The 10,604-nt window shown below is 28.3% G+C and overlaps 1 protein-coding gene and 1 long non-coding RNA gene across 10 annotated transcripts in view; one reads left to right on the forward strand and one right to left on the reverse strand.

The window, feature by feature from the left end:
* Window positions 1-6,598, reverse strand: part of mbl (splicing regulator muscleblind) — a 318,509-nt gene extending 311,911 nt beyond the window's left edge. For 5 of the 9 annotated variants that reach the window (XM_075313793.1, XM_075313798.1, XM_075313796.1 and 2 more), the window contains exon 1: window positions 6,254-6,598. The gene's annotated coding sequence lies outside the window, so the exon portion shown is untranslated. The remainder of the gene's footprint in view (window positions 1-6,253) is intronic. The other 4 variants (XR_012723872.1, XM_075313800.1, XM_075313799.1 and 1 more) reach the window with 1 other exon arrangement.
* Window positions 6,599-9,733: 3,135 nt separating this feature from the next.
* LOC142241848 (uncharacterized) lies at window positions 9,734-10,236 on the forward strand. Its single transcript, XR_012723841.1, has 2 exons — window positions 9,734-9,929; window positions 9,992-10,236. It is a non-coding gene; the product is annotated as an uncharacterized LOC142241848 (long non-coding RNA).
* The last annotated feature ends 368 nt before the right edge of the window (window positions 10,237-10,604 follow it).

Here is a 10,604-nt window from a genome sequence, read left to right on the forward strand (position 1 = left end):
CCCCAAAAACATTTTGCTTCAAGCATATATATTTTCTGGATTGGTCCAAACAAAATACTGTGTTCAAACATATTATGTTTCACCTTAGGCATATACTGTTTGAAAAATAATTTATTGGAATTTTCTTTGTTGATAAATATTTTTAAGGCGCCAATTGGTTACTTCGTTTCTATAAAATATACCCCAAACACATTTTGCTTCAAGCATATATATTTTCAGGATTGGTCCAAACAAAATACTGTGTTCAAACATATTATGTTTCACCTTAGGCATATACTGTTAGAAAAACAATTTAATGGCATTTTCTTTGTTTATAAATATTTTTAAGGCTCCAATTGGTTACTTCCATTCTTTAACTTGCAGCTTACTCTCTAGGTCTCTCTTTCTAACCACATATAGGTTTATAGGCTATTTCTAAATTAATATATGTTTGCATCCAAACATATATGTATATTTACGAAAATGTTATGTCCCAAACATAATATGTTCTAACATATTAACACATGTAGATGTCGCTAACATGTTATGCTAGTTTATGAACATTATATGCTTGCACTTAAAAATAATGTGTTAAAATTTTTGAGTTCCAAACATATACAACCAAATATATACACAAAAAAAATTATGATTCAATCACGAAATTAATTGATTCAATTATTTTCTTAATTGAAATGTCTTCACATCACAGAAATTCTAGTATAAATTGAAAAATTAATTGAAAGTCAATTAAAAATTAATTGATATAATTAAAAAATTAATTGATACTATTAATTTTTGTGATTGATTTTTGTTTCAATTAAAAAATTTGTTAAAATAATTAAATTTTTAATTGACTATTTTTAAAACTTAAGATTTTAATTAAAAAAATGTTCATGTAATTTTTTCTGTGTATGAAAAACAGAATTTTTCGTCCTGGCATGTGCTTTATTGTGGATCTCTTTAATTTTCCAGGACATTGTTTCTGTAGGACTTTATTACAAGTACTAAACACAAATTTCTTTTATGAAAAAAAAATTATAATAATTTCATATGTATGTTATGCTGTGTTGTTGATTTTACTTAGATGTTATATTTCACACATTTTAAGTTCATTTTAATTAGCTAATTAGCATTCATATTTTTTTTGTTTTATCAAATTCACAGAAGACTTTGTGTAATGGATGATTTTGGAAGATAAAAAATTTGTTATTGTTTGCTTGTCACATGTACAATGTGAGTGTTTTTGTTTTTGAGGTAGCTGTTAAATTTGTTTCATTTGAGTTATTAAATTCATTTGCCATAGATTTATAGCCCATGCAAAATTGTAATGTGTGCCAGTTTATTTAAATGACAATTTGTTAAGCCCCTTTATACGGAAGGGTAAGTCAATGGGTGTTATATACAAACATTTTTGTTTTGGGATATTTGGGATATTTGGTTGATTTGGTATGATTGTGGTTTGTAATTATGAGGATATTTGCATAGGGAAACATCCTGTTTAATTTCATTTAACGGTCCATAAGGAAATATTTTCATATTTTGGGAATATTCTAAGATAAAATCAATATTAGGTTAGGTTAGGTTAGGTGGCAGCCCGATGTATCAGGCTCACTTAGACTATTCAGTCCATTGTGATACCACATTGGTGAACTTCTCTCTTATCACTGAGTGCTGCCCGATTCCATGTTAAGCTCAATGACAAGGGAGCTCATTTTTATAGCCGAGTCCGAACGGCGTTCCACATTGCAGTGAAACCACTTAGAGAAGTTTTGAAGCCTTCAGAAATGTCACCAGCATTACTGAGGTGGGAAATCCACGACCTTGTGTATGCAAGGCGGGCATGCTAACCATTGCACCACGGTGGCTCAATATTGGATTGTATATAGTTTGGTAAAACTTTAGACTTTGAATGCTATATAAAGCTTCTCTGCAATCCTGAAACTCTATCCTCTGAAGGACCTTTCTGCATCAGGCGATCATGCTCTCGAGAAATTTTATGAATTTATTTTTAATATTTTATCTTAAACTACCAACACAACTATATATTTCCAATTGTATTATTGCTATCAAAAATATTTGGAATATTTAAAAAAATATTTCATACCTTTATTCTTGCTGTCTGACGTTATCTTTGATGGTGTGTTATTATGAAATAATTAATTAGTTGTGAGTTTCAATTAATCTCAAGTACGAACACTTTTTTGATTGATTTCGTTTTAAGAACACGATATTAGATGTTGGAAAATGTGAAAAAAACAAAATGTATGCAGTTACACAAAAAAAAATAATAAAACAAAAACAAATTTTGGGATACTATAAAACCGTGTCTATAGCATTTTAGGCTACAAAAAAAAAAATATTTTATATATTGGATAACAATGCGAATTTTTTGGTCTTATAATCGAGTTAATCCTTCCTGGCCAGCAGTCTATGCATGTTTTTTTTTGATAAAGATAGGTATGTATGCAAATCATGTGCAAGTTTTAATTTATTATTGAGTAACATATGTCACCTAGTAGTGTAGCTAGCCATACAAAAATAAATGCTCCATCGGACGGACGAATAGAAGAGTGAAATGATAGGACTTAAAAATTCATTTTATCTTGTAAAATAAATTTATTACTCGTAAAATTCTTCAATTGTCCTAAGAAAGGTCATTCATTCTAGCACCGAAATCAATTCTTTTCAAATCGAGTCTATACGGCTTTTTACAGTGACCAAAAATCGACTAATCGAATTTTAACGAAAAACTCGAAGAGACCAATTTAAAGGGGAAAGTGATTTCTTTCCATGATGAAAATTCAATAAAAAGTCGATTATTGAATAAGTTGAAAGCCGAGAAATTTATTTTAGCAAATTAAAAAAAAAAATAAGAGCCTAATAGCCGGATTTCGGCTTTTTCAAATTTCGAAAAGACTACTTTTCCAAATTTTAGAAAAATCAAAATGTCCAATTTTTGATTCCCATTTCAATCCCTAAGCTACCCGAAGCAGCTCTTTTTCCTCTACGCAACTGTTTGTTTGACAATTTTATTGTTTATCAGAAATGAAATATTCCAGAAATGAAACATTTACTTTTCATCGAGGTCAAAAATCAGCCAAAAGTGAAATATTCAGTGTATACGGAAAAGGTATCACAAACGTGTTTACGGTACAACAATGGTTTGCGAAGTTCCGAAATGACCAATTTTCTGAGAAATTAAACTTTTCATTCACTGTGTGGACAGATCTAATCCAATATATCAGAAATTGTTTCACGAAAGGTTGGAGAAAATCGTTTATTTGCTATGAAAGAAATCAACTGATAACAAAGGGGAATTTCGTTGGTATAAATTATTCTTCCTGGACAGTCATATCAAAATTAAATCAGAAAATGGCTCACAAAAGATTAGAGACAATAGTTGCCTGGATTTTTAAGGTTTGCTTAAATAAAGTTTTGTTTAAACAAACGAAATATCCATTTCGCTTGTCTAAGACTTTGTTCCAATATTTTTTTAACATTTTGCAAAAAAATTTCGTCTATATATGAGCAACTATTTGTAGTCGTTTTCGTTTTACACAAACGAAATTCCGTTTGGTCTTTTTTATATCATAACAAAAAATATTTAAAAAAAAAATATTTTGCAGTGAAATGAAATTTTGGACAAATAAGGGGGACTCTCTTCTTTTAGGCAGTTTCTTGCAAAGTAAATAAAATCGAAGGTATGACTTGTTAAGTTTGTCTCCAATGTTTCTTACTTGCCTTTAAAGAGAATACATTGGTTACAAATAATTGAGCCGTCTGAGGCATATATACAGACGCACAGACATTTGCTAATTTTCCCATTTGCTATGAATATTGAATTTATGGCAACCATAGCAAGAACTTCCATCAACAAGGCCGATTTTGCGATACCACATTTGTTTGAGGCAAAAGGACAATTTAATATAGTTATGCTATAGGTTTATTATATACAATATTTATGCTATAGGTTTTCGCTCCATTTCTATTAAATTACCCAATTTTTAACGAAACAAACTTTTAAACAAAAATTCACATTTGCAATTAGGTTATTCGTACATACATTTGAGCCAAACATTCCAAAGATTATCTTCAATTAATTTTATTTGACTTAAAAGATAATTCTTCAAAATTTCCAACAAATTCGTTCTTAAAGAGAAAAATTAAATAAATTCGTTTATCAAAAATCTCTTTTCGGACAAAAGAAAAACATTTTTGAATGAAGGGTTTTCTTTTCTTGGTCTTAAAGAAAATAATCTACAACAAAGGGGATTTTTTTTTGTCTAAAACTTCATTCCGGAGGAAAGTATTTTTTCATTGTGTGTAGGGATATAAAAGTCGAAGATGATCTTAAAATCTGCAAATTCGACTAATTGACTTTTTTCGAGTCAATTGGACCTTTAATACAAATCACTTCACAATGCAAAGTTTCTCGTTTTACCAAATTCTTAAAGGATATATTTATACCCATAAAGAAATATTTTATCCGAAATAAACGAATTACCTTTTAGTCATAATAGAGACTTTATTGTTTGAAGAAAAAAATAAGCCAAAAATCGTTTACATTTTGAATCATATTCAGGAATTCACAAGTAATTTATTTAAAAGAAACACACAATTACACAATTTTATTTCGTTTGGGTGAAACGAAAAAAATATATCTGATTTGAATTATGGTGACTCCAGAATTTTATTTTTTTCTAATTTTTATTCTCTATTTAAATTTCTTAAAATACCCATAAGGAAATATTTTATCCGAAATAAACGAATTTCCTTTTAGTCATAATAGAGACTTTATTGTTTGAAGAAAAAAATAAGGCAAAAATCGTTTACATTTTTAATCATATTCAGGAATTCACAAGTAATTTATTTAAAAGAAACACACAATTACACAATTTTATTTCGTTTGGATGAAACGAAAAAAATATATCTGATTTGAATCATGGTGCCTCTAGAATTTTATTTTTTTCTAAATTTTTTTCTCTATTTAAATTGCTAAAAATATTCACAAAGAAAAATATATTTTTTCAGAAAAAAAATGGTCCCACTGAAAGAAGAGTTTTCTTTTCTGAGGAACGATGTTTTCTATTGACGCCACAAAACAATTTTTTTAAAGGTAAATAATAAAGATGGGAGACCATCGTTGCTTAGCTTATTATAAATTTGGGTTTATTGGTTCTTAAAGAAAAAAATGTGCGTTGCAATAAATGAGAATTTCGTGTGGCTAAAATTCGTTTCGGAGGAAAGTATTGTTTTTTGTATGCATACCATGTTTTTTTTTTGTCTTTAAATAATTGTCTATAAAAGTAAATATTACAGTTTATAGAGAGGCAATTACAACACTTCTCATAAATTCGGGTTTATTTCTTCTGCTAAAGAAAATATTTTTTTTGTTCAATCAAAAAATTTATATTTGTCTCCAATATTGTTTGAGATGAAAGTATATTTTTCTTTGAATATTTGTATAAAAAGCGAGTATTTTTTTATATAAATATCGAGCAATATTTTTTATAAATATTTTTTTGCAAGTTTTTTTTACAAATATTTTATAAAAACTGTAAATACTAATTTCTGCTCCAATATATTTTAATTTAATAACAATGATTTATGTAGTTCCAAAACATAATTCCATATTAGATAAAAATCTGTTAATAAATATTTATCACTATAATGCTTATCTTTAAATTAGTAGATGTTTTCCACACTTTGTTTTATAATATGTTTTCCTTATATTGTATATGACATTTTTTTTGTTAATATTCATATGTTTTTATTATTTTTTTTGTATCTGTGAGGTTTTTTTTTTATTATTATCATATATTTTTTTTCTTATTTTTCCCCCATTTAGTTAATTTTTATTATTGATTTTTCTATTAGTGTTACGTTATTTATTTACCCAAAAATATATTTATGAATATTTTCTATTGCACCTAGGGGTTTGTTATTATCACTTTTTTTTTGTTATTAAAAAAAGTATTATACACTGAGTTGCACACATACACACAAAAAATTTTAATAGCACTTTCTTGGTTTGTTAAAGGGAACCCTTTTTATGGTTCACTTTTATTTGTTTTTTTATTTTTAATTTAATTTAACACGGTAACAACAATAAATTTTGATGTTGAAGAACATTAACACACAAACAAAAGACATTCACCAAAAAAGCAAAAGTATTTTTTAACTTATAAAAAACTAAAAAAAAAGTAACAAAAACTTATGTATAGCAAGTAATATTTTTTTTTAATTTTATATATTACAAGAAATTTCTCATTACTTTTATTCCTCCGGCTTTGATTTTCCGCGTTGTGGTTTATTTCTTTCACATATGCCAAAAGAGTTGGGTGTTTTATTTCACAATTCCTTGCTTATTTTTTTTTTTTTGGATTTTCTCCGTTTATTTTGTAATTTTTGTTTACTTTATTTTTATAAAATTATTTATTTTTTTGTGTTATTATTGTTGTTGGTACAGGGAGAAACACAAACAAACAAATAATAATGGAAACGTTTTCAAAGTGATTGAATTTTTAGCGTTTTGAACGTCAACACGAACAACGAGGAGTAACGGCAAAAAATTAAAAGCTGTGCAGTGCTCAGCGCCTGTTCACAGACTGATTTCATAGACGCGCTCTGAAACTCTCAATTACCAAAAAGGAGGAATTATCACACATACACTATACGACAATGTCAATAACAACAACAACAATCCCACAACGAAAAACATTGAGAGAACAACAACAAAAACATAAACACTTTACTCCAATCTATTGGACTGAGCAGACATGGAAACCAGTCGGTCAGTCAGTCAAGCAACCAACAAGCAAAAGTGACTTGCTGAGTATAACATTTCTGCTTCCTCTTCTTGTGGGCTAAGATAACGTCATCTGCAAAAGCAACAGCAACAAACACACAAACCCATTAGCCCAGTACTCCTCTCCAAAAAAACACAAAAGCGTACTCACTCATACAGTCACACATAACAGAAAATATCCATTCGTATCCACTGTAGATAATGTAAAGTGGTACTACTACTAGCTGTTTAGTTTGTTGGTTCACGAGGTGCGAGATATGGACACGAGACGATTGTCTGGTAGAAAGCAAAAACAAAAACAATCTCATCAACATAGCTCTCGTAAGCAGCTCTGGCATTCACATATTCACTATTATATGTGGCGTACTACTACTATTGCTCACAAACTTTGGAGCATGGGGAGAGTAAAAGAAACAACTACTCTTAGTGTTCATGGTATAGGTGGGGGAGCATTGGCAAAGTGAAGACATGCAGGCAAGACATTAAGTTGAAGCAGAAGCAAAAATATTAAGAAAGAAATGGTGGTCTGGGAGACAGGCAACAATAAGGAAAAATAATAAGAAAAAATACAACAACAAAACAGAAATGTTATTAAGAAAATTTTATAAAAAAAAATCAAAGAATTAATTCCTTAAAAGAGCATGACCACATTGTATGAAAGAAACTATAAAACGTATAATTTACTTGCCCCCCCCCCTTGCCATTCATACCAAAAACTAGGGTTTCAAAACCTCAATCTCATAAAACCTTTTTTGCAGATGTGGTTTTTGCTTTTGTTTTTCCAAATTTGTGTTTTTCTTAGCTATTTATTTCTTGTATGGCTTTCTTTGTATTTTTACAAACACACAAAAAAATTTCATTAACAATAAAACAACTTAACATAAGTGTGCTCTCTTGTCAATAGAGAGCGAGAGATTGAGAGCCAACATATAATTCCACATTATTGTTGGGTCTTGTTGTTGGTATTTTGTTTTCAAAATAAATAAACTCTCTCACATGGGAGAATCATTCCTATAGAAATCAAAAGAGAATAGAGAGAAACCAGAAGATAACCAACTAAAGTGAGAGTAATAAGATAAATTTGCTATACATGACATAATAACAACTAAAACAAAGGGAAGAGAGTATATCACAAATAGAAATTGTAATTCCAATAAGCTGACTTCTCCCTCGCTGTCTTTCTCTCTCTCACATTAACACTAGGCTAGAGAGCAAACCTATAATCCTATTGGATTATGCCTGTGGTCTTACATGTCATTTTCATTTTAACAGCTTGAAAAATGTCTGCAAAAAAGGATATAGCACAATAAAGGATATGATAATGGTGCCACTGTTATTATATTATGAGCCATTATTATAGACCATGGAAATATTTTTACAGCTATATGACATCATCTTTCCAAAAAATTCTGCAAAAACCTAATATCCAGTATTTTGCAATTGTGGTTTGGGCATGAAACAAGAATTTTATCAATTTGCTTTCTTATTTTTTCCATCTGTTTCAATAGGTACCATGTGGTTTTTAATATTTATTTGATTTTCTATCAAAAAAACTCTTGATTTTATTTTGCTCTCTGTTTTCATTTGATTGTATTTCAAACAAGAGAATTCTTATTGGTAATATTTATCTATAAAACTCTTCTAATTGGTTTATATTGTATTCTCTTTAAAAGATATAACATGATATGCTCTCCCGTATAATAATACAATGTTAACTCTCTATTTATCTGCTGTGTATTTTTATATGAAAGAGAACATTGTACTACACACAAAAAATTATCACCAACATTTTTTCAATTAAGCACTTAATTGAATTTGGAAACGGATTCAATTAATATGTTAATTGATTCAATTAATTATTTAATCAAATCCGAATAAAAACCAATTAAAAAAATGATTGATATTTGTTACGTTTCCAATTAAAATATTAATTGATTCAATCAATTTGTTAATCAATTCGGAAATAATTTTCAATTACAAACGTGATTGAAATTTTTTCCGTTTCCAATTACACATGTGATTGATCCAATCACCTTTGTGATTGAAATTGAATAATTTTGAGCAATGGAAAGAGCGAAAAGAGAACAAGAGAATGGGTATTTATTCAACAATGTATGATGGAGAGATCAGTCTGTGGAAGTAACTCGTAACGAACGGTTGGTTTTTTGTTTTTCGCGTAAATTGAAAAACATGATTGGCGACATTCTGTCTGCTGCATTCAATATGTGTGCATAAATATTTTTAACGCAACAACAAATCATAGCAAAGGGTTGAAATAAATAAAGTGTGCAACAACAAACGACCACGTGGTAAAGGTTTGAAAAAAATATATGAGAGAACGCATTTGAAATTACCTGTGTTTGTGTTTTGTGGTATTGTAAAAATGGAAAACAATCTACGTTTATTGAAGGTAAGAAATTGTGAAATGTGAATACGGGTTTCCATTGAAGCCTGTTTACATTAAACGGACTAAAATAATATATTTTTTATTCATTTCTTTTAGTGACCAATATTATTTCGTGAAATTGACCAATCAATCCCATCAACTCCATCATTTTATCAAATATATAAGAATATGCTTGCAATAAAAAAGTGGGTACCGTATTGATCTTTTAAAATTATAAATTTTTTTCACTCCTAGTTTTCTTAAAACCAAGAGCGGTATGGGTTTGTTGGAAGATTCACCTTGAAGTTGCGAAGTGGCGTTGGCATTAAATTGCATTTTTGTTTTACCTGTCTTTTTCAGTTTGAACCCAAGTAGAGAGCAGTATATCTGGTATATAAACTAATGAGCTGAATTATGTAATGGTAAAAAAGTTCTTTCTTTTGGATTTAAAAATATGAAAAATATCCGATAATAATAAAATATGTATTTTCCATTTATATTTTTTTCTATTTCCAGAATTTACAAAGTATCATCAATATAATACCAAATACTACATTGTTTTCCCATTATTTTTGTCTTTCATTGGTTCAAATTTTAATAGACGATTTCAATGTGTGGATTTTGGAAAGGAATTGTTACTAAAATTAAATTACCGAGCTCCTTAATACACCTTTTTATGCTAAAAGACTACAACTACAAAAGAAGATTATAAATCTGTAACCTGGAACTAAGAATTGAACTTGATATTCTATGCAGGTAATGTTTAACAAAATTAATTTTTATTTGAACAAAATTAAATTCAAATTATTCTAATTTAGCTTACAGGCTGATGAATTATTGGAAATCTAGGCGCATCTACATATTAGAAGGAACATGCTAACATGGTTATTATTATAAGGAAGATAATGATTTATATAATTTATTTTTTCACCCTATAGTTGTTATTGATAGTAATTGTATTAGTAAGTTATGTTAGAACAAAACACAAATAACAAGAACCAAATTTATTTGTCTATTGCATAATTCAAAAAATAATAAAATATTGAATATGTTTTATAAGAAACACATATTTTCTTTTATTTCAAATAAAACTAAATACGATTTTCGCAATATATAAATTTTTTGATCGGAATTTATAGCCAATTTCAATTAATTATTTAATTGAATGAATCAAATAGTTGATTGATTTTTGTCGCGAAATTAATTAAAATTTTAATTGATTCAATTAAAACTGTGATTGAATTTTATGTTAAAAATCAATCACGTTTTTAATTGATTCAATCACACAATTAATTGATTCCGTGACAAAAGTCAATTAAATTTTTAATTGAAAATCGTGTTGGTTTTCAATCAAAATGGGTGATTGATACTATCATTTTCGTGATTGAAGACATTTCAATTAAAAAAATGATTGAATCCGCGATTTTCGTG

Source organism: Haematobia irritans, chromosome 5, assembly GCF_050003625.1.
Source record: "Haematobia irritans isolate KBUSLIRL chromosome 5, ASM5000362v1, whole genome shotgun sequence".
NCBI lineage: Eukaryota > Metazoa > Arthropoda > Insecta > Diptera > Muscidae > Haematobia > Haematobia irritans.